The following is a 25058-nucleotide window of genomic DNA, read 5'->3' as shown; positions in this document are numbered from 1 at the left end:
GCAGGGATGTGGTTGGCTGGTTTGTTTCCTTCTCTCTCTAATATCTGTTGTGTTCAAATACTATGCCATTTTTCTTTCTTCTTAGTCAATACACATACATGGTATGAAATGGAAAAAAATGCAGATAAGCAAAACACAGAAGAGATGAGCTTCATCCCATCATTAAGAAATATTCACCCTCACTACTCTGGTATTTACTTCCCAGGTGCTATGCACACATATATACATACACACAAAAATACACTTACACACACAATAACATATACATATATGTGTGGGACATGACATATATACATCACATGTATGCATCATACACATAAATGTATAGTGTGAACATGTATTCACACACATATGTTAATATTCCTATTCATATAAGTGCATATCTTCTGTGTGCTTGTACATGTGATATACATGCCATATGTGTGTCAAATATATCTCATGTGCATATATGTGTGCATATCACATGCATATACATAGGCTATATATCACACATACATATCATTTACACATACGTATTTTTTCAATAGATAATTTCTTACATTATGATCTTGTTCTAAAATTTTCTCATTTCACACAAAAATACATGATAAAAGTATTTTCTGAACATTACATATTCTTCTAGAACATCACCTTGAAGTCTCCAACAAAAGCCATTATATGTGTATGCCACATTTTGTTTACCCAGTCCTAACTCCTGATTGTTAAACATTTAGCTAGTTCAGTATTATAAAAAATGCTGCTGTGAACATCTTCAGAGCTGTATCTTTGAGTGTATTTGTGATCATTTCCTTAGAATAGATTCCCATTAAGTGAAATTTCACTGTTGGGGGCTTTGCCTACAAATATGGCCTTTGATGCATTTTATCAATTTCCTTTCTATAAAATTTGTGTGAATTTACCCTCCCACATGGCTGTATAGGACTGCCCACTTCTCCACATTTGTACCTTTACTGGATGCTGTCATTTTTTTTACATATCTTTCAATTTGAGAGATGAGAAATGATGTTTCAAGGATAGTTGAATTCAATTTGTATAAGTGAGGATAAATCAATCACCTATTGAGTAACTGCTCTGAGATCAGCAAAGAGAAGGGGGGGTTGGGAGAAGTGGTAACACCTAGAAAGTCATTTATCAAATACAAGGACCATACAGTAGGAGCCAGTAAGCCAAGAGGCAGAATGAATGGATGCAGAACTAAGTGGTAGGGGAGGTCAAGGTTGAGTTCAGGAAGGAAGGGCTCAGTGTCTGTCCTGGAGCTAGAAGGGAGACCTGAGGAAAAGGAGGACCAAGGGAAAGGTAGGGGGAGAGGTAGGGGAGATAAGGGGGGAGGATTTTGGGGGGGAAGGAGAAGGAAAGTGACTGGAGCCCTAAACAACACAGGTACCCCTCACATGCTCTGTTCCTTTCAGTTCCCCAAATGCTCCAAATCCTCTCACCTCCGAGCCTTTGCTCATGCTGGTTCCTCTGCTCTTGCTTCTCACTATGCTAAGTTCTCCCCCTCACCTCTCAGGCTACATCGTAAGTGACTCTTCCTCAGGAGAGGCATCTCAGCCCCAAGCAAGCTCATGTCCCCTATTATCTGCCCTCCCATGCCCTATGTTTGTGCTTTAAAAATAGGTATTATAATGGTGGGGTGCCTGGGTGGCTCAGTGGGTTAAGTGCCTGCGTTCAGCTCAGGTCATGATCTGGGGTCCTGGGTTAGAGCCCCACTATGGGCTCCCTGCTCAGTGGGGTGTCTGCTTGTCCCTCTCCCTCTGCCCCTCCCACCACCCCCGCTCATGCTTGTGCTCTCTCTCTAATAAGTAAATAAAATCTTTTAAAAATATGTATGTATTATAATGGTAACTAACTGTGTGTGTAGTTATTCATGTAATGTCCTGGGACTGTAAATGCTGGTCTGAAAATGCTGAGCCTGGACTGTCTGTTTTGCTCCCCTCTGGGTTCCCAAAACCTAACATGGAACCTGGTACATAACAGGTTTGATTCTCTTCAGCTCTTGTCCCTCAGCTCTACACCCACCCTTCAGTATTCTACCCTCTGCTACCGCTGCACCTGGAAACTACTTTTCTCCTTTGCCAGCTAGATTTCTTTATCAGTTCTATCAATGTCTGGGGGCGGGGGCATGAAGGCTGGAGGAGAGGGAAAGGACTGACTCCTTCTTCCTCTTGGTGTCCTGTCCCTTTAAGCATCTCCCTAGCAAAGCAATACCTCCCAAGCCCCTCATCCCACCCCCACCCCCACCCCACTTTGGCAAGTGTTCTAGTCTCCAGTTGCTTTCAGCACTCCCCATCAGCCTACAGGTGGCCTTTCACAGGTACCAGCAGCAACAGGGGATATCGCCTTAGCACAGGTCTAAGCCCCAGATGCATGGGCTTCTCATCCAAGCTTCTAGGTTTTTTTGTTTTGTTGGTTTTTAGATTTTTTTTAAAATTCCAGTTAGTTAACATACAGTGTAATATTAGTTTCAGGTGTACAATTTAGTGATCCAATACTTACATATAACACATGGTGCTCATCCAGGTTCTTGGGTTTTTTTTTAATTAATAAATTTATTTATTTATTTAGAAAACAAGTGAGCGATCCAGGGGATTGGTGAGCCGACAGAGAATCTCAAGAAGACTCTGAGCTGAGCAGGGAACACAACACAGGGCTCCATCCCATGATCTGAGCCAAGAGTCAGACACTTAACCGACTGAGCCACCCAGGAGTCCCCAGCTTCTAGATTTTTAGAAGCACATACACTTCCCTTTATTCCCCCGCTGTAGGGGCACTAGCTGCTTCCCTCGTCACCACACCTGGACCATCTCATAGTTCTGTTGTTGCTTTTCCATCCTTCACAAGCTGTCCATCCAATTCCCTATATTAAACTCTTGCTATTAAAACACCTATTGTGATTTCCATCTTCCCAATGATACAGTAGACATTCAGTTAAAATTCACTGAAGCCAGGGACCAGTCTGTGGTTAGAAAAGGACACAAACAAATGAGATCAACAAACATGGCATGACTGAGCAACTATGAGCCTGGTATTTTGTGGGGTCCTGGAGGCTCAGAGATAAAACTGAAACAGAATGAACCAAAAGTTCCCAAAGCGCCTTCAGATGGAGAGTAGAACTCCCTTTCCCCCACCCCCACACCTCCATCAGAAGCCTCTTTAAGGGGAGCAACTAAAGCTAAAAATCTCTCTTGCTCTGTACTTTACAATGCTTTTCAGTGGGTCTCCATTGGCATATAGCTGATAATTCTTCATTGCGCAGGACTGACTTTGCAAGAAGTTTAGCATTTTTGGCCCCCTCAACTAGATGCTAACACCCCTCCTCCAGTCATTTGGTCTGTCAAAAGTGCCCCCACACATTAACAAATGTACCTTTCACAGTGTCCACCCTCCCTGACCACAACAAGGTCACCCACTGAGCAGATACCCCCAGGGGATGACGGATTTGCTAATTATTTCTGACATTATCAGCCCCAACGGAGAAAGCCTTAATAAATGTGGAAGATGGTGTAGTTCTGCGCGAGATCTGCAAATTAACTGAGACAAGCAACAGAATGAAATCCAACAGAGGGCGTGACAGGGCGGCAGACTGGTAAGGGCGGTGGGTACAGGAAAAAGGCAGCCGGGAACCTAATTAGCCAGGACTGCTCATATCTGAGCTGCTCTGCACCCAGCTGCCTCCTGACTCCAGACATGTTGAAAATGAATTCATCAACAAGCACTCACATCAGCCCCTTGTTAGAAATGGATCCTGAGTAGGCTTAATTAGAAGAAGAAAAATGGGGTAGAGGTAGGGCATGGAAGAAGAGAAAGAGAGATGGTGGGTGGCAGTTGACTGTCCCCCACATATCCAGTGCTGTCCAAGATGGGGTATTTTTGAAAGAACTGAGATTTCCTGCACTTCCTCCCACCCCCTTCCTTCTGTTCCACCCACTGGTGACTCGTAGAGTACCCGTTCCCAACAAGGTAGGTTGGCACACTCTAATGTATAGAAACTGATAATGAAATGTGGTCAAAATAGCCCCACTGTGGTTGAAAGTTATTAACAACAGTTTAAAAAATATGAAAGTCTGATGATTTTCTCCCCTCTTTTCTTCTATTCCTTTCTTCAATCCTTGAAAAAAATTAATTAGAGTAGATTCAAGTCATCTCTCTAATAATAACATTCTCTGGCACATATATTCCAATGTCCTGTCTTACACGGGAGGAAAAAAATACAGAGTTCCAGGTATGGCACACAACCCCAACAAGTCTCATCTTCCCAACCCAATTATAAATGATATTTGTCCCAATTTACTTCCTGTATCCTTCTCCCTGCCCCCACCAAAAAAAAAAAATGTCTTGACTTTTGAGATCAGCATAGCATAGTAAGATAATGGACAGTGGAGTCAGATAGAACCGAGTTCTAATCCTTTCCTGGACAGGACTGCAGCTTTGGGATCAATAGCAAGTTACTAACTACTCTGAGCCCCACTTTTCCTCCCCATTGCATACAGCCATTGACATACCAGCCTCTGGACCCTGCACGCTGCTGAGAAATGAGGACCCTACTATCTGTGCTGCCAATCTCACAGGATTATTGTGGGGAGCTAGGGACATGAAAGCAACAAAGGCTCTTTGTAACATTAAATCATTACATGCACAGATACTCAAAGGCCTTGGTTATTTACAAATGGCTTATGCATTCCATTGATTACCTATGTCTGCCTCCCTGCTCTGCTTCTCAACTGACCCCACACAGGAGATCTGGCCAGGGTGGGTGAGTGGCAGGCCCTCTTGATTGCCTACCCAAAAATCACCCACCCTTTTCCTCCTTCCCAACAGAACTCTGATTTTATTTACTCTCCTAACAGCTAAATGCTTGAAGTTGGACTGTACTCCTCTCAGATCCAAGGGAAGGGTGAGTCCTGGCCGGTTAAAACCAACCATAGTAATTACATTGCCCCTTCAGTGACTGGTTGGACCATGGACATGCAACATGATTCCCACCAGTGGACATGATGGCAAGTCTTCTGGGGGCTCTTGGAAATGCACTCCTTGTTCTTACAAAGTCAATGCCTTTGAGAATGTTGATGTCTTGATGCTTGGAGCTGCTTCAGCCATCTCTGAGCTCAAAGGGAAAAATATAAGGGCAAAAGCTAGCCATTGAGACTTTGAGAGCCTCGATGTCTTTGATCCTTGAAATTGACTCTAGAGCTGTCCTGTCTAGAGATATCTTGATATGTAGGATAATTCTGGTGATCATACAACCTTGTCTTCATCAGCTTGGGCTGATATCAGAAATTGCCATAGACTGAGTGGGTTAAACAGTTCTGGAGGCTGGAAGTCTGAGGTCAGAATGCCAACACTGTCAGGTTCTAGTGAGAAATATCTTCTGCCAGGAAGATTGACTTCTCCAGAAAACTGACTTCTCCTTGCATCCTCACCTGGGCTAGCTAGTTCTTTGGCCTCTTCTTACAGCAGCACTATTCCCATTCATAAAGGCTCCACCATCATGACCTAATTATTTCCCCAAAGCCTGACCTCCAAATACCATCACATTGGGGATTAAATTTCAACCTATGGATTGGTTGGGGAGGGGACACAAACATTCAGTTCATAACAATCCTGGTTTTCCTGGAACTATTCCACTTTGCATCCGTGCCAGTGGACTGTCTGCTTCAGCATTTGTACAGAACAATAGTTTCCTGGCTTGAATGATAAATGATATGGTCTCCCAACTCATAATAAATATCCTTATTACTTAAGTCACTTTGAGCTAGGTTTATTCTATTCAGTCAAAACATCCTAATTAATATAGGGCTAGAGAGAGGTACAAAGGATGAGTGTGTACCTATGTGTGCACATTTATGCATGCATGCCAGCACGTGCAGGACTATACTAAAGCTCAGAATGGAGGCTTTATAGTAACCTCCACTTAAAATTTTCCTTGCTTTCTCCTCTTCCCTCCTTAGTAAACATCAGTACTGTGGAAACAAAAAGAACATGAGAGAGAAACAGTAACATTATAATCTGAGAATTCATCTTCTCCCAAATGTGTCATGAATCTTTAAGGCAGAGCGATGCATGCCTCCCTTCTCCCCACACTTTATATTTTCACTAGTGTCTCAAACAGCAAACTCAGATCTGTCTCGATGCATGTAGCTCTTTAACTTTCCCCAAAGTGATAAATCCATCGTCAGATAATGCATCTACCAGTCCTTGTTCTCTCTCTCCCCTTCATGTGTCCTTCCCCAGTTACTCCATTAATGGCTTCAATTTGCCAGCTGCCCTCTCCCCTTATGCTGTGATCAGTAGGGTGGGGCTGACTTGGCCAATGTCACGGAGAAAGCTGAGCAGTCCGCTGATGTAGTGTGTCGAACAAGTGCTCCATTAGTTTTTCTATCATCCGGTGTGCCTCATCCATTAGTTTGGCTGATGTGACACAAGGTTTCAAGGTAAACCTTGCAGGCAGACACTCTACCTTAAGACAAAAGTAAGTTAGAACACTCAATGCCTGTCCAGCCTGGAAATGGCTCTTGCAGATAATCTCTCTCTCTCTCTCTTCATTCCTCACCTGATGCAAATCCAAACGTCTGAACTCAGCCTCTAACCACCCAAGGTCAGGAGCATCTGGACTTGGAGATTTGGAATCAAGAAATTTGGAAGACACTCACAACTGTTACTATCATTCTCTCCAAATCAATGAAACAGGTACTCCTCTATTCTGACAGCAGGAATATAAAAAGACACGACATTTTGAGAAAGCAATATGAGAGTTTGTATCAAAAGTCTTAAGAGTGTTCACACGCTTTGATTCAACAGAATTTATTCTGAAGAAATAAGGGGACAAATACATGTGTGTACAACAATGTTCATCACATCATTGTAGTAGAAAAGATTAGTGCTCATTGGCAGGGGATTGATGAAATAACTCATGATACATCCATGCCGTGGAGCATGGCATGTTATTCAAACAAGTCCTGGTCAGTTTCACAGGTAAGAGGATAAACTGACACCCCATTCTGGAGGATAATCTGGCAATATGCATCAGAAGCCTTAAAAAAATGTTCACACCACTTGAAATAGTCACTAATGCTGTTCACAGTGTTTCTGGCTTTCTACCTTCCAGACCTGGAGTAGAACTGAACTTCACGGTCTTCTAGTTATCCTCTACTGAGTCATGGTCCATGTGACTGGTTCTGGTCATGAGTTGTAAAAACAAAAAAGTGATTGGTACCACTTCTGGGCCAGAGCACTGAATTGTCAACGTAACACCCAGGGAACTCCTTCTTCCCTGGTGACCATCAATGTCTGAAACTGGTCCCAGAGTAAGAAGACATAAGCATAACTCAGCTAGATACACACGATGAGAAGAAAATAGCCCTTTGTTGTTGTAAGATTTTTAGAGTTGTTTGTTACTGCTGCATATCCTATCTATGCTGACTGATACATCCTTTGACCTAGCATGCCCATCTCTTGAATTACAAAGAAACACTTGCACACATAGATATACATGTTAGAGGATATTTTGTATCCATAGATACACATTAAGGATATTAATCACAAAACTGCTTTAAATACACACATGCAAAAGCACACAGAAGTCCTGCAGCACACCCCCAGTGCCAAGACAGCTAGGTCAGAAGGTATGACAACATTATCCATATACTATAATATTTCCTAAGAAGACCTGGGCCCTGAAGTAGAAAACCAAGTCACCATTCCAGCTTCTTCCCTCCCTTCCTCATGAGTTTCCCGTCAGAGCCCCAGAGTCCACTCAGCTGACTTTATTAAGGTTTTCCTAGTCCATCAAAGATGTTCTAATAATATGAACCTCAATCTGTCTTCCCCCTAGAACCCCCTAGAACTTCCTGTCTTTCCCTATGCAAATTGATCTAATTCCTCCACATAAGCCATCAAGGTCCATAAAATAAGGAATGTAGGGAGATATATCTATCCTGAAACATACCTGCTAGTGTTCTTCCCCTGGAGCAATGAGTCCTTGCTTGCTTNCATTCTGGAGGATAATCTGGCAATATGCATCAGAAGCCTTAAAAAAATGTTCACACCACTTGAAATAGTCACTAATGCTGTTCACAGTGTTTCTGGCTTTCTACCTTCCAGACCTGGAGTAGAACTGAACTTCACGGTCTTCTAGTTATCCTCTACTGAGTCATGGTCCATGTGACTGGTTCTGGTCATGAGTTGTAAAAACAAAAAAGTGATTGGTACCACTTCTGGGCCAGAGCACTGAATTGTCAACGTAACACCCAGGGAACTCCTTCTTCCCTGGTGACCATCAATGTCTGAAACTGGTCCCAGAGTAAGAAGACATAAGCATAACTCAGCTAGATACACACGATGAGAAGAAAATAGCCCTTTGTTGTTGTAAGATTTTTAGAGTTGTTTGTTACTGCTGCATATCCTATCTATGCTGACTGATACATCCTTTGACCTAGCATGCCCATCTCTTGAATTACAAAGAAACACTTGCACACATAGATATACATGTTAGAGGATATTTTGTATCCATAGATACACATTAAGGATATTAATCACAAAACTGCTTTAAATACACACATGCAAAAGCACACAGAAGTCCTGCAGCACACCCCCAGTGCCAAGACAGCTAGGTCAGAAGGTATGACAACATTATCCATATACTATAATATTTCCTAAGAAGACCTGGGCCCTGAAGTAGAAAACCAAGTCACCATTCCAGCTTCTTCCCTCCCTTCCTCATGAGTTTCCCGTCAGAGCCCCAGAGTCCACTCAGCTGACTTTATTAAGGTTTTCCTAGTCCATCAAAGATGTTCTAATAATATGAACCTCAATCTGTCTTCCCCCTAGAACCCCCTAGAACTTCCTGTCTTTCCCTATGCAAATTGATCTAATTCCTCCACATAAGCCATCAAGGTCCATAAAATAAGGAATGTAGGGAGATATATCTATCCTGAAACATACCTGCTAGTGTTCTTCCCCTGGAGCAATGAGTCCTTGCTTGCTTTGCGTCTACATAACACACTCAAACAAAGTCTCCACCTCTACAAATAAAAGCAGCTGGAAATGTAGCAACTTCTCTCAACACCGAGGAAAATGGTTTTTAAGTTTACCAGTTCATCACACCATTATTATTAGGAATTATGTTGACCATGTGGACAGTGTTGAGAAATAAGGATGAAGTAGAGAGCTGTGACAGGTTTCACCATCCTGATTAGAATCTGCCTTGGGGTCTTCAAGATGCCCCTTTCAGCAACAGATCTTTAAAATTTAATGGCCCTCCTGGGTATGGGTATGCCTTCTGGGCCTTAGGAAGTAGTTGATGAAGAGAGTAAGCAGAGTGAGAAGTCCCTACAGCTCCCAAAGGGATGGTTTCTTGGCTACTAGAAGACCTTAGAAAGTTGCTGGTAGTGGCAATTGTGGCCGTGGTGGTAGTATGGGTGGTGGGGGTGACAGCAGTGGTGGTAATGGGTAAACATGGTAAAACTTACTCATCAACCCAATCCTGACCTCTCAATTCACAAGGCTGAATTAATGTGACAGTGATGGGGCATTAATATTTACTAGGATTTAATATTTTATAGCCATTCTCTCACTCTAGAAATGGATTGAAAACAGATAGGTCAGCTGTCATCAGGGAAAACAAACAACTCAAAGCCAACAAGAGAAGAGGGAAGCAATAGGGGAGGAGGTGGGGCGATGAGTATAGAGCGGGGGAACAGCCAATCCCCCTGTGACAAAGTTGAGGATCTTTGGGCACCTGCCATCATAGGCTCTAGGCCTGAGACAGAAGCATTACCACAACATCTGGTCAACCACTTTTCCCCTATTTATCATCTTTCTAGAACATTCTGCCTCTGTTAGTTCACCTATCTCTCCTCCCATGTGGGATAAGAAAGGAAGGAAATATCCCCTTTCATACCTGGAAAGCCAATAGGCAGACTTCAGGCAGCAAATCAAGTGGGGCCAAGACTAAGACCTGAATTAGTCATTGGCTGCTCTTGGGATACCTCCTCTCTGGGAATAGGTGAACCCAACTAAGGATCACAGTTTTCTCCAAAGCATATTGAGAGAGACATGGTCTGCAAGCTGTCCTGGTTGCTCTGTGGGGGCAGGGACCAGGTCTATCTTGATCACCAATGTTCCCCAAGAGCTGGAAAAGTGCCTGCAATATGGTCGGAGCTCAATAATTTTTGTTAGATTAACAAATGAATGGATGGTCCTATGGATTGTTGTACTTAAAAGTTTCCACAATTGAGTAATTGAAGGAAGGATGCAGATCCTAGACTGTCCTTGGAGAATTACAATGTAACATCCCAGAAGCCTCTGTCTAACTCTACCATGGAAGGTTGCAAATTTACTTGAACATATGTTACATCCCACCTTTTTTGAAATCCCTTAACTCTGTTTCTATGGGACATGCTTTGGGACATGTCGGTATGTGGCATTTCAGTATAATGGAAAGAGCAAGAAATCTGGAGTCAGCCCAAACCTCGGTTCAAATCTCAACTTTACCACTCTCTCCAGCTGGGTTGCCTTGGACAAGTTGCTTCATCTCTCTGAGCCTCAGTGTCTTCATTTGTGAAATGTGAGATATCACAGCATCTGCTTTATGTTCCTCATGGGGGTTGTTATATGAGTCAAATGAGATACTACCCATGGAAAGTAAACCACTTGTACATCACGGTTGTTGCTGTTTCTAAAAGCAAGAATCATGTCAAGTTGACACTGCCCAAAGCAATTTCCATTTCAGCTTCAGATTCTGCTAAAAGATGTGCCAAAGTCTGATCTCTGGAAGCTTCTTGGGCCTTGAAGGTAAATTTCTAGGTACAGGTGAATTTTACTATCTCAGAAAATTAATATTAAAGTTTCTTAAAGGCCCCTTGAAACATTGTAATAGACACTGGTCATTCACAATATCTTTATCCCTTGCCACCTCCCACTACTGGAAGGTTGGAAAACAAAATACTAAATTTCCAGATGCCCTTGAAGCTAGGAGAGATAATGGCCTATGAAATACAAGCAGAAATGTTTAGTGAGGCTTCTGGGAGAGTCTTTGATTTTCTGATTTAATATAGAGTCAGAGAAGACTAGCACAGCCATCTCCCCACTCCCTTCTTGAATTGAGAGCAGATGTGAAGGCTGGAACAGCAACAGCCATCTTGTAACCTTGAGGGAAAATACAAGAAAATTACAAAGGCATCATTCTAAAATTATTGAGGCAATGCACTAGAACCAGAAACCACCTTTCCTCAACTTCATGTTATTAAAAAAAAATAAATTAAATCACCATAGTCAGGTTTATGCTATTGCAGCTGAATAAAATCCTGATAAAAATAGTGGGGAAATAAGGATTTGATTGGGACTTTATCTTTAAAATCAAACTTAACATTATGAAAATATGTTTTTATCTCATATGAAAACAAACTGAAGTTGTAATTAAGATGCTTTCTTCCATGTGCTTGTCCTTAAAACCAAGTATGTATTATTGATTTATTTGGTACAGAGCATAATTCTTCCAGCCACATTACATCCCAGCATAACACAGAGATGCTTCACCTCATGCTGGACTTTCACAGCAAGTTTGTGAAGATGAGCTACATCAATTTTACCAGAAATCTCTTTTAATCCTCTGCTCTTCCTCTCCCTCCCCTCTGCAGCCCCCATTCTGGGGTCCTCCTTGCAGACTTTTGTCTTTTTTAATTGCCTAACTTGGCCAGGTGCTCAGCTGTCAAGGGCTTTGGATGAGATGTGAGCAGCTCACCAGGCATCACTGTCATCAGCTTCATGAAATCCCACATTATATGCAAGATTCGCAGTTTTGCTTTGCAGTCAGTTTGCATTATATTTCTTAACACCACTGGATGTTTACAACATCAGATCATTGGGGAAGAGGCTGACTGAGACACTGACTAGACAGTGGGGACAGGCTAGCGTTGAGTGAAGATTTCTGTATGGGGATCGATGTTTTAAGAAGACAAACCACTGGTGAATATTTTCATGGACTGATGGCATTCAAAAGTCTACAGGTCTATAGCTGATATTCACTTTGATACAGCCATAAAGGCAATAGATTGGGAGTCAGAAGACCTGTGCTCTAGTTCTACCTCTGACCCAATTTGCTGTGTGACATTGGACAAGTCATTTGTCCTCACTGGGACTCGGTTTCCTCAATCGTAAAATGGTGGGGCTGTAATACATTCCAAGATCCTTCAACTTCCAAAATGGCTATTGATGAGGGAATAAAAGGCCAGCTGAAGACAAAGCAGAAGCTGACACCCTGCAACCCCCCCCCACCCATGTATGCAACATTCCTCGGCACTCCTGGCTGCCCTAAAACTAAGGAAAGGACCTACAGCTCATTGATAGGGACACAGTGATAGTGTAAACAGCCTTGGCTTGACAATAGTGGGGCCTCCAATATCCTGCGAGTCTTCTTTGACATATGAAAGTAACTGCAGCTCATTGATAAGGACACAGTAATAGTGTGCACAGCGTTGGCTTGATGGTGGTGGGGCCTCCAGTGTCCTGCGAGTCTTCTTTGACATATGAAAGTGCTTTCTCAGCCTCCCTTTTTCCTCACCACCCCCAACCCCACAGTATATAATCAGCCACCTCTCACAACCCAGGGCAGCAGCTCTTTCTGCCCACGGGTCCTGTCCCCGTGCTTTAATAAACCACCAATTTTGCACCAAAGACGCCTCAAGAATTCTTTCTTGGTCGTCGGCTCCGGACTCCACCCCGCTGAACCTCACCTATATTCTACGACTTCATCAGCTATCATCCTTGAAAGAATTGACAATGGGTGGGAGGGGGGCAGCAAGCTTGAGTCCAAAAGCTAAGGACCTCTGGAAAGGGTGATTAAAAACCCTAGACAAGGTCCTTTGCTAAATCTGACTCGGGCTACATTTTCATTTTGAGGAGGCCCTCGATCTCTTAGCAGCAGAGAAACTAATTAGATTTAATAAGAGACAAGGCTGCTAAATGAAAGTACACGAGAAATATCACACTGCTGAAGATTAACACATGTTCTGGTCTATTCTCAGAATAAAACCAGGGCCCCTATGTATCCTGGAATCTGTGACCTAGACTGAATGAGGGAAATAAGCAGCTCATTCATGAAATAGAAGTACAAATGTCATCCTAAAGGAAGAACAAGGAACAGGTGCCACTGGAACAGACAATAGGAAGTGGTAAGAGGTCAGTCGTTCCCCTCACTCCTCTACTTATAGTTGCTCCCAAAAGCACCTAAGGATGAAAACTGTTCAGTGGCTCTCCACTGAACCANGTCCCCCCCACTCCTCTACTTATAGTTGCTCCCAAAAGCACCTAAGGATGAAAACTGTTCAGTGGCTCTCCACTGAACCAACATATCCATCCAGCAAGGGGTTCAAAACCCGCTATGATCTGCCGCCTGCAAGTATCTCCACCCCTGTCACTCGCTAGTTCATGGGTTTTACTTTTTACTTCAGCATCAAGACATTTAATATTTTAAGTGTTTGGGAACATTCCGTTTACACTGCACTGTTTTTCACTTCCGTGATTGTATTTCTTCTTCTCTTCTCAGAATTCTCTTTCCTGCCTCCCACCCTGTCCTGCAGCCAAACTATTTACAGTTCCCCCGAGCATGTGCCTCCAGCCTCCTTAGTTTTGCAAATGCCATGCTCTCTTCCAGGGACACGTTATCATTCACAATACATTTGACTATGGTTAACAAAATATCTAACTAAAAAGAGCTTACTTAAACAATAGGGAACTTAAACTAATTTGTTCAGCAGCTCAACAATGTCAAGAACATTCTTTTTCTTTCCTCCCTCCCTTCTTTCCTCCCTTTCCTTCCTTTTCCCCCCTACTCCCCAACACTGGGTGACTCTCTGTCGTAGACTTCTTTCCACCTTTCTACTCCACCATCTTCCTGTTGACCTTCAGTCTCAGGCTTAACACTCCCTCACCTCCCCCCAGGTGGCAAAATGGCTGCCACAGCTCCAGGCATCACAACTCATACAACAGCACCCAAAGGTATTCAAAAGAGGCCTTTATCTTCTCAACTCTCTTTTCACGAAGGAGAAAAACCTTTCCCAGAAGCCCCTGCACCCAGAAAAATTTCCTTCAAATTTTACTGGCCAGGAAATTTCTTAAACTTCCCAGGAGTAAAACTTGTCAAGCACTTACCATCTGTTCCATTTCTAAATGTCACCAGATCTTCCCCAGGCCTCACCTCTGATTTTGTTTTTCACCGCAGCGGCAGTCACTGAGTATTACTAAGTGCACTCTGCTAAGCACTCTATAAACATTATCCTATTTATCCCTTAGAACAACTCTATGAAGTAAGCGTTATTACCCCCATTCTGGAGTTGAGAATACCAAGGCCCACAAAGGTTAAGCAGTTTGCTTAAGGATGCACAGCTAGAGAGTTAGAGCCAGGATTCAGATCTGAGTATGTCCAACTCCAAAGCCCAAGCTTCCAGCCCCTCCGGATCCTTCTCACTCCTGTCTCCTCCTAACATTCTTTACCCATCAATGGCTCCTTCTCTTTTACAAAGAAGTCTCCCTGCCTAACCGACCCTTTCCCTCTGCTGAGCCACATCCTCAGATCTTCCCCATAACTGGAGGAAAATGAGAGCCATTTCCCTTCACACGGCTGTCTCCTCCATCTATCAAACTTCTCAAAAGCACCTCTTCACACTCACTGATTCCACATCCTCAGCACACATTGACTCTTTGCTTAATCTAGCATCCTCCCCCACCTCCCCACTGACATGCTCTGCCCAAGGTTATCAGCAACAGCCAAAGGAACAGCTTCCCCCATCTTCCCTCCTCCTAGACCTGATTAATGAGTAGGGCAGCCAGGCAGCAGCCCAGGGCTCCAGTCTATATGGGACTCTAAAACATCACTAGAAAGGGAACAAGCTGAAGAAAATTGTGTTTACCAGAACTCCTCTTAGGGATAGTACTGTGTGCAGTTGGAAAGTAAACTTTGATAAGTTACTGGGGAAGACAGTGAGATCTCCCCAAGAGGCGTGCTTGAGTAACAGCAAATGCTTTCCAACTGCCCTCCTCTGAGGGTTGATCTCTTTAACTGCAGGGCTTTTGTTTTCCTGAATAGGAAATGCAAGCCTGGAGCTGGAGCTAAGTGCTTGGATCAGCACAGCAGAGGCCTTTGCCCTGCACCAGGCTCAGGACCTCCTCCAAATTAATGCCAAGCAAATATTTAAATAACACCAGTTTGAAGGGTGCAAAATTATTAGCCTACCCTATGGACCCAAACTTTTCAGTCCAGATCTATCTGCTGCATATAATATGGCTAATGCACTTCTTTCTCTCCTCCATGGTCGGGTCTGCTTTCTTCTGGGCCCCAGCATCCCACTGGTTTGTCCTTTCTCTCTCTCCCTCTCTCCTTCCCCCTCCACTCCCTCTCCCCTAAGGGAGATCATACATTGAATATAGTTAAAAACTAGGGCTTGGAATTATGCAAACCTAGGTTCAAGTTCTGGTTTGGCCATTTCCCATATGTGTGACCCCAGGCAAGTTACTGAACCTTTCCAGGCTTCAATTTCCTTTGTCAAAATAGTATCTAGCCCGGGGTGCCTGGGTGGTTCAGTCTGTTATGGGTCCTGGGATGGAGCCTCACATTGGGCTCCCTGCTCAGCAGGGAGCTTGCTTCTCCCTCTCCTGCTCCCCCTGCTTGTGCACGCTCTCTGTGTCAAGTACATACATACATACATACATAAATCTTAAAAAAAATAGTACCTACCTCATGCAGTTATTTTGAGCATTAAGATAATACAAGTAATCCTCTTGACACAGGGCCTAGCACATCAGTGTTCAAGAAAAGGGAGGTTTTGATGACGACAGATGATGACAATACTGATCATAGTGAAATCTACCCAATTCACAGCAACAATAATACCAACATCTACGGAGAGCCACTATCTGCCAGATACTTTTCTAAGCACTACACCAGCAATAAATCACTGAATTATCTACAGCTACTCTTTGAACTGATATATCACGTCCATTTTATATATGAAGAAACAGAGGCACAGAGAATGAAGTGACCTCATCAAAGATACAAAGCCAGCAGGGGGCAGAAACAGAATTTGAAGTCAGGTCCACTAGCCTCAGGAACTCAACAGAGTTTTAGGAGCTACCTAAACCCAGTGCTCAGGGAATCATAGTGGTGTGTGTGTGTGTGTGTGTCTGTGTGTGTGTGTGTGTGTCTGTGCATGACTATGCATGTATAATGTGTGTGTGTATGACTATGTGGGATTGTGTGCGTAGCTATACACAAGTGTTAGGCTGTGTGTATGTGTTCATGCTCATACTGTGTAGGGTAGAGAGAAGGAAATTTACATTCCGGGTCACAATTTGCATTCTCTTCGCATTTGGGCATGTGGCTTTTGGTTGCAAAAATTCTTGCTTGCTTGTTTTCCTTAGAACTCTCTCCTTTTTGTAAAGCATGATCCCCGTTTGTGGTTCAGGAAGTGATGAAAAAGCCCCCATTGGCAAAGCGGAGCCTGCCTCTTAAGGGCATATAAAAAGAACTACAAAACTCACTTAAACCTTTCCTACTGATAAATTATAGGGAGATTTCCCCAGTAAAGAAGACAAATGAATTATACAGTATTTCATTCCAACGCACTCTCCTCCTTCACTCCATATATTTCTACGACATTATTGGAAGAAGAATAGCTCTGTAAAGGGAGGCTCTATAGTCGGCCTGCCAGGGTCCCCCTCTACCACCCCAGACTTGGTGTCTTCCTCACAATGCCTGGACAGCTTTGTCCCCCTCCCCCACCGAGATGTCTCCATCTGGAAATGACTGTTTTGTCACCTACAAAACCCACCTGCCTTGTCTCTATCTCCTTCACTCCTCTGTGCCTCACCTTAGGATTTTCACCTTCCCTCCTGCTTCCAACTCTTTCCCTCCTCCCCCTGCTCCTTCCTTCATCTTCCCATCCTCACTCATAAAATTAAGGAGCAGAAGTAGTTAACAGGCAGGGAATTGGTGTCAGGCTCAGCCCTGCCACTGACTACCTATGTGACCTTGAACAAGTGTTTAACCCCTGAGAACCTCGGGTTCTTTATCTGAAAAATGAGGGTTATGGTAAGGGTTAAATGCAATGTGTAAGGGGCTTAGAACAGTGCCTGACACAGGGTAAGCGCTAAATACATATTAGAAGGACCTATGAAATTCATGATGAATCACAAAGGCGACAAGGAAAATTTCCCCACTATAGTTACACATCTGTTAAGAATAGGCTTATCTCCGATCTTAGCCCTGATTCTTGTTCTCTGGTCAAGAATGAATTAGTCTGATATCAAACCAGGGTTCAAATGTGCGCTCTACAACATACTGGCTTCATAACCATGGGAGAGACTAAAACTCTCCAGATACCAGTTTCCTCGGCTGTCAAATGATGACAATAATCATCTCAGGGAAGTATAAGGAGTTAGTTTAAAGCCCTTAGCTCAGAGTGTGATGCAGAGAAAGTGCTCAGTGAGCATAAGAGTTGGGGTATCCCCCTCCCTCTGCAGCCAATGACCTCCGCTTGGCCATTTTCAACCCTCTTTACTCCCCACTCACACACAAAACTAGGAAAGTTCTTAAGAGTGTTTATTCAGTACTGTATCTGCCATTTGTTGCTAACAAAACATCCCAAACCCGAGTGGCCAAGAACAACCACGATCATTTATTTTGCTCACAAATCTGCAATTTGGAGAGGGCTTGGCAGACATGATTATTCTCTGCTCTAAGCAGCATTAGGTGAGGCAGCTCAATTGGGAGCTGGAAGATCTATTTTCAAGATAGCTCATTTACATGCCAGCTCGTCAGTGCTGGTTTGAAGCCAGGAATTCAGCCCAAGCTATGAGCTGAAGACCTTGGTTTCCCACCAGAGGCTGCTGGCCCTTCCTCACAATATGGTGGCCATCCCAAAACTGCATATCCTAAGAGAACAAGGAGGAGGAGCATAGCATTTTTGTGAACTAGGCTGTAACGTCACAGAACACAATTTCCATGATATTCCATTGCTCAAGGTGGTCACATGGCTGGAGGGAAAGTGGCATGGACTCTTGATGGGGAGTAGCGAGGCTCCAAATATGCATGTGGGATCGGAGGTACTGTTGTGGCCATCTTTGGAAAATATGATCTGCCATACTTAGCTACTATATACATCCCACCCCCACCCCAGCCTCCACCCTTCAAGGAAAACTTTCGACCTTAATTAGTTATCTCCCCCTTAATCAGATTAGAGCTAAAGAAAGCCAAGGCAGGAGCCCAGTATTAAGACACTGAACTATCTTCATACCCACCTTGAACTCATTTGGATTTTCTGTGTGAATCTGCTGGCTTGGGCAGCTCTGACTGTTTTCTTCCTGTGGTCACTCACAGGAGGTGGTTCTGAGAAAGGTGGGTGGGGGCAGCACCACAGAATACCACAAACACTGTGGTCAAGTTCAACCATTCACTCACAATTGTAAAAATTGCTTAGGCAATAAGCTTCTATGTGATGTGATGTGAGCCCACCCTTTCACGGACAGCCGACTGGCTTCAGTTTAATCACCTGACCTCAAGGCAGCCATCCCAAGTCCTAGTGCATAAAGATGAGCTGAACCAAACAGATTCTCTCTCACAGGAATGTGCACTAAGAAACAGGAGAAGATATCTGCTCATGGGAATGGAGGGTGAAAGTTCATCAGGCAGAGTGGCGATGGAGCCACCTTAAAAGTCTTGTCCCAGCTGGTATTTTGGTAAGCAGAAACTGAGTTACAAATGAGATAGGTCTGTGGAAAGGAGAGTAGAACAGTCCCAAAGTAAAGATAAAGACCATGAGTTAGCAAAGGAAAGGAGGTCATTAGAGCTATTTTAGATTCTGTTAACTTTCCATTCTAGTTCCAGGGACTTTTTGATTAAGCCCCCCCCTTTTTTTTTTAAAGATTTTATTTATTTATTTGACAGAGATAGAGACAGCCACCGAGAGAGGGAACACAAGCAGGGAGTGGGAGAGGAAGAAGCAGGCTCATTGCAGAGGAGCCTGATGTGGGGCTCGATCCCATAACGCCGGGATCACGCCGAAGGCAGACACGCTTAACAGCTGTGCCACCCAGGCACCCCTGATTAAGCCCCTTTTATTCCCAGAATGGGAATGCTGAATCACACGGTAATTCTATTTATTTTTTGAGTAACCTCCGTACTGTTTTCCATAGTAGCTGTACCATTTTACACTCTTATCAATGTACAAGGGTTCCCTTTTCTCAACATTCTCACCAACACGTGGTATCTTTTGTCTTTTTGACAGCAGCCATCCTGACGGGTATGAGCTGATAGGTCATTATGGTTTTGTTTTGCATTTCCCTGCTGATTAACAATGCTGAGAATGTTTTAAAATTCTGGTTGGCCATTTATATTTCTTCTTTCAAGAAAATTTATTTAAATCCTTTGCCCATCTTTCAATCAGCTTTTTTGTTTTGGTTTTGGGTTTTTTGGTTTTGGCTTTTGGTTTTTTTATTTTGTTTTGCTATAGATAAAGAAAATGTTGTGTATACACACACACACACACACACACACAGTGGAGTATTATTCAGTCTTTTAAAAGAAGGAAATCTTGCCATATGCAAGAACATGGAGAACCCAAAGGACATTATGCTAAGAAATAAGCCAGTCACAGAAGGACAAATACTGCATGATTTCACTTATATGAAGTATGAAAATAGTCAAACTAATAGAAACAAAGAGTTGAGCGATGGTTGCCAGGGACTGCGGAAGAAGAAAATGAGGAGCTGCTGTTCAATGAGGATAAAGTTTCAGTTACGGAAGAGGAGTACGAGCTCTAGAAATCCACTATACGATACTATGCCTAGAGGAACAATACTGTAGTGTGCACATAACACCTTAAGAGAGTATCTCTCATGTTATGTGTTCTTACCACAATTAAGTTAAAGTCTCTTTTATTTACACTGGCCTATGTTCCCTCCCAGTTCTCCCACTGCCTTATCTCACTAAAACATGTAGAGAGTATTCACCCATTTCAGAGATGAGGAAACTGAGGCTCAGAGAGGTAGCCAACTTACCTAAGGTGACACAACCTTTGAGCAACAGAGGAGCCTGGAGTGGGAGCATCTGGGACGCCCCAAGTCCTTTCCCTCCGTATCTTTTTGAAAGGTCATCCTCCCTCTCTGACCTGACCCTTTCGCTAACCCTACCCTCTCTGAAACTTGCTTCTTGGAGGCTGCCAAGAAGATATTTTTGCAATAACCCTGCCCTTGAAAGATGACTTTGCCTTGGGATTCCATCTTTCTGATGGAATTCTTTTGATTCCACCCCTTCCTCGAGCTGAGTTAATTGCCAAGACTGTGGGGAAATCTCACCAGCTCCTCAGTTGAGCCAGCAGGACCCCCATCCTTAACAACACAACTTTCTGACAAAGTATGATAGATGGCCTCAGACAACACTTTCCTAGCAGGGGACTAGAAAGGAAAAATAATTAAAATCAGAATGGAAGGGGGGAAGAGATTTCTTTCCATTGATTTCTTTGCCAATGAGAAGTCTTTAAAAATCACTTTTTAGCTGTAGCCCATAGATGTGTGAGCTGTTATGCTGAGAGGGAGAGAGAAAAAAATCAAACTCTGAACCAGATCAAACTGTGATCTTTCATTCTCCTGAACAGGTGGCCATCTTGGTAAAGAACGAATTAGAAATTCAAAGAAAAGAAAGAGGGAATGTCTGGGGCAGGCTTGGCTTTGGGTAAAATTGTGAGTTGGCCAAGTCTGACTTCAGAACCACACGGTGCCCCCATTCTCCCCGTGATCTGATCCCCACCTGAGGCAGAATCTGCCTTGAACTAGGGGAGGAGAGGAGGAACTTGGCTTTGCCTCCCTCTCAGCTTCCTCTCCTGCTTTCTGTAGACCCCCTGTCACTTGTCCCACCCACTCTAAGTGTGACCTGTCCCTTCAATGTTCTCCGATGCTAGTCACAGAGCTGCCGTAGGGGCTGGGAGTTAAACCAATTGTTAATTAGTTAATAATGAAATCTAAACTGTAGATACCCCTTCCCCACCAATCCAAGGATATCTGAGATTTGAAAAAGGGAGCTCTTCAAAACACACTCTGTGATAAAGGAACAGTAGGCAATGTGTTGACTGAGGAATACGGCGGATGCTGCGAGGTGCTGCCAAGATCCCCCTTCAGAAATGAAGGATGTAACAGCTCAACTCCCGAAGTGCTTTTAGGAGAGCCCTTTGCAATCAGCCCCTTTCAGGGATTGCCTCAGCCGGAGAGAGCTACCTCCTCTAAGGTCATGCTCAAGGTCATGCCGACTTTCCCAGGCAACTGGCACCCAATTACTAATTAACAGCAGGTATGCAGACACAGCCTTCTTGCTGAGACAACTTCAGAGACAAGTTGGGAAGATCACCCCCTCTTCAGAACTCTCCCTAAGGTTGGCTGAGGTTTCTGTTGAGAGGCAACTGCAACTCGATTTTCTCCTCTTTTCAATCCCTCTTCCTTCTCTCCCCCCTAGGTATTGATCCCAAAAGCTCTCCTGAACAGCCCCCCTGCGTGCCAGTCCCCATCTGGAAACCCGCCTCCCCAAGGAATCTGACTGATGACAGTGCAGTAGGAGAAGGCCCTTCCTGGCAGAGCCCACATGTTACATAACCCTGGGGCTCCACGCTTCCAATCCTGCTGTTTAGAAACGGTGTTCCCTGGGGCTCCTGGGTGGCACAGCGGTTAAGCATCTGCCTTCAGCTCAGGGCATTATGGGATCGAGCCCCACATGGGGCTCCTCTGCTATGAGCCTGCTTCTTCCTCTCCCACTCCCCCTGCTTGTGTTCCCTCTCTCACTGACTGTCTCTATCTCTGCCAAATAAATAAATAAAATCTTAAAAAAAAAAAAAAAGAAATGTGTTCCCTAAGAGTATAGCAATCCTAAAGTCCTGCCTCTGTTGGTGCCTCAAATCACGCCACCCAATCACAAGCATGAATTCACGTGCACCCAGCTAGCCACTCGACGAACCTCTATGATTGGCTCTTGCAGGTTCCTGAGTCTTTCACTGTGGCCTGTTTCTGCCACTCAGGGCTTTGCAATGTGCTTTCTCTGCACCACTCCCTGACCTGCCAAGCTGTTTTCCCACATCCTGACGCTTCTCCCACATCTAGCCTTTCGCAAAATGTGCACGTTCCACGTTTGCCACTACGTGGCACTGGGCAAGTATTGATCCTTCTGAGCCTCCACTTCCTCACTTTTGATGCGGCACAGACTGCCGACTGGCCCCCAGTCAATACCCATCATTTCCTCCTTCCCTTCCCAGAGCATATGGCCACCCATCTAAATACTTCCCAGCCTGCCTTGCTGCTAATGACATGTGACCACATTCTGATCAATGAAATGTAAGTAGGAGAAACTGCATGGTATGTGGAAGTTCCATATTGCACCCCTAAAAGCAAGCTGTTTTCCCTCCACATTCCTCTTCTCTTTTCTGCTGGCTAAGAAGTTACAAGTGAGCAGCTGTGTTGAATTCAATAATGGAAGCCAGCTTCAAACCACCAACCTCCACCAGTACAGGAGGGAGAAATAAGCTTCTACCTTGTTTAAGCCACTCTATTATGGGGGCCTCTTGGGTACAGCATTTTAGCACGAACATAATAAATACATGTGAAACAAAGATAATGACCCTTACCTCACAGACTTCTGAACATCTAGCCACCCTCAATGAGCTTTCCTCATCCTGTTTCTGTTGAATCTCATCTCTAGAACGAGGGATTTCAAAAGACTGATCTCCGAGTGCCTGGGTGGCGCAGTTGGTTAAGCATCCAACTCTTGGTTTCAGTTCAGGTCATGATCATCTAGGTGTCTTGAAATCGAGCCCTGCTCTGGGTACAGAGTTGGCTTGGGACTCTCTCCTCCTCTCCCTCTGCCCCTCCCCACGGTCTCTCTCTCTCGAATAAATAAATGAATCTTTAAAATACTGATCTCAAGAAACACAGAACAACACAAGCAAAGATCCTGAGTTCAGGGCCCAGATAAGCCAGAGTTCACCCTACTTAAACTAATACAGGGCCAAGTCCCTTATCCTCTCTGCTTTGTTTCTTTCGCTGTAAAATTAGGATAAGAATTGTAGTTGCCTTACTTGGTTGTTGTGAAAGTCAAATGAGAAAGTAACATGCTTATGTAAATGTATGCTATATCATAGATGCAAAAATAGACTCTCAACCAAGGACAGCTATTATTACCTGAGAGGCCACTTTGCCCAAGGAATATGAGCATGTGCTCTGCAACCAGGCAGTCTGGATCTGAATCCAAGCTCCCCCACTTGCAATATTTATAAACTTAGATGGGTTACAAAATCTCTCTGGGTCTTAATTTCCACCTCTGTGAACTGGGGATTCTAATAGTTTCTACCTCATAGGCTCATCACAAGGATGAAATGAATTGATAATTTTAAAGTCCTAGTAGAGGGGCACCCGGGTAGCTCAGTCCATTAAGAGACTGCCTTCGGCTCAGGTCATGATCCAGGGTCCTGGGATTGAGCCCCAAGGTGGGTTCCCTGCTCAGTGGGGAGTCTGCTTCTCCCTCTGCCTCTGCCCCTCCCTCTCCCTCATCAATAATAGCTCTGCTCATGCGCTCTCTCTCTCTCTCTCTCTCAAATAAATAAAATCTTGTACAAATAAAGCCTAGCAGAGGGCCTAGCAGGTGGTAAGTGTTCAAAAATTCTACCTATTGATTATCATCATCAAAGACTTCTCCCAGGGCTGATATATTAGGACTCTCCTCACAAAACTGAAAAGCAACGAAAGTCTTCACCAAGGGATACTACTGCACACTCGAATGCTCTATGAAAATGAGATTTGCCCTTGCTGACCTGCTGTTAACTGAAATTCTCATTATTAGAACCACATCTGCAAACTGTGGTGTGTTTTTATAAAACTCCTAGCCCCAAACCAAAATATATTAACAGAAAATGAGACTACTTGGCCTGTTTTAAAATTCAGCAGAAATACACTAGTCATTTATCCATTTAAACATTTTCTAAGAAGCTATAAGCACAGTTCAAGACTCTTAAAGGTATAAAAACATAATAGAAATCAGTTTCCCCAGACTACTAGCTCTGATTGTAAAGAAAAAGGACAATGGAAGATACTGCTCATTGTCTCAGCAATATCTATTCCCCTCTTTCTTGATAACAAAACCAAATTTCATTTGGAAAAATAAAGTGCCAACTCCAGACCATGGGCTGTCATTGATCTAAGTTGATCTTGACAATCTTGTTCCTTCTTCCTACCTCTCTTGCAGCTAAGGATGGTTATGTGACCCAGGTACAGGGAACAAAGGTACGCAAAATCTGCCAAGGGAGCAGTCTCAAGAAAGCATCTACTTTCCCATTTAGAGGAGACAGAAGCAGCTGGTGTGGTGCCTTTGCCTTTTCCCCTGCCCACCTTCTTCCCGTCTTGAACAAATATGTGATGTCTGAAACTAAAGCAGCTACCACATGATCTTAAGACAACTAACAAAAAGGAAAGGCTGAAGAAAAAACAGGTACACTGGCCCTGACATTCCCAAGCCACTCACTGGACCAACACCAGCAACCATTGACTTCCTGACCCCTTGTTAGAAGCTACTACAGATGAGTTTTACTTGCAGCTAAATATATTCCTAACTATACAGGTCCTTCCACAGAATACGGAGCTGTAGTGGGCAGGTCCAGATAGCAGTTTCCAAGACATGGAGCTATGTTCTTGTATCCAAGTTGTGGGGATGATATGAAGGATGTGAAGAGGGTGCTAAAACTACACCATTCCTACTTCATTATTTTACCTGTGACTATCACCTAATTCAAGCCGGTCTCTGGTGAATTTCCTAAGCACAGACACAAGCAGCTTATTGATAATCCTAAGAGGGCACAATTCTCCTAAAAGCATACAGAATGTGTGGTCCTTGCCCTCAAATAGTAGCTCTGCTCAATTTGGGCAGCCACCCTCCCCAGCCCACAGCACTTTTCCTTTCCTATCATTTCTTTTCTAGCACGTAGTAATTATGTCCCAGAGGCTTCAGGTGCCTTTTCAACTCTGCAATCACCCAGCAG

The sequence above is a fragment of the Ailuropoda melanoleuca genome, chromosome 12 (genome assembly GCF_002007445.2).
Source record: "Ailuropoda melanoleuca isolate Jingjing chromosome 12, ASM200744v2, whole genome shotgun sequence".
In the NCBI taxonomy this organism is placed as follows: domain Eukaryota; kingdom Metazoa; phylum Chordata; class Mammalia; order Carnivora; family Ursidae; genus Ailuropoda; species Ailuropoda melanoleuca.
Note: the sequence above shows the minus strand (reverse complement) of the source record.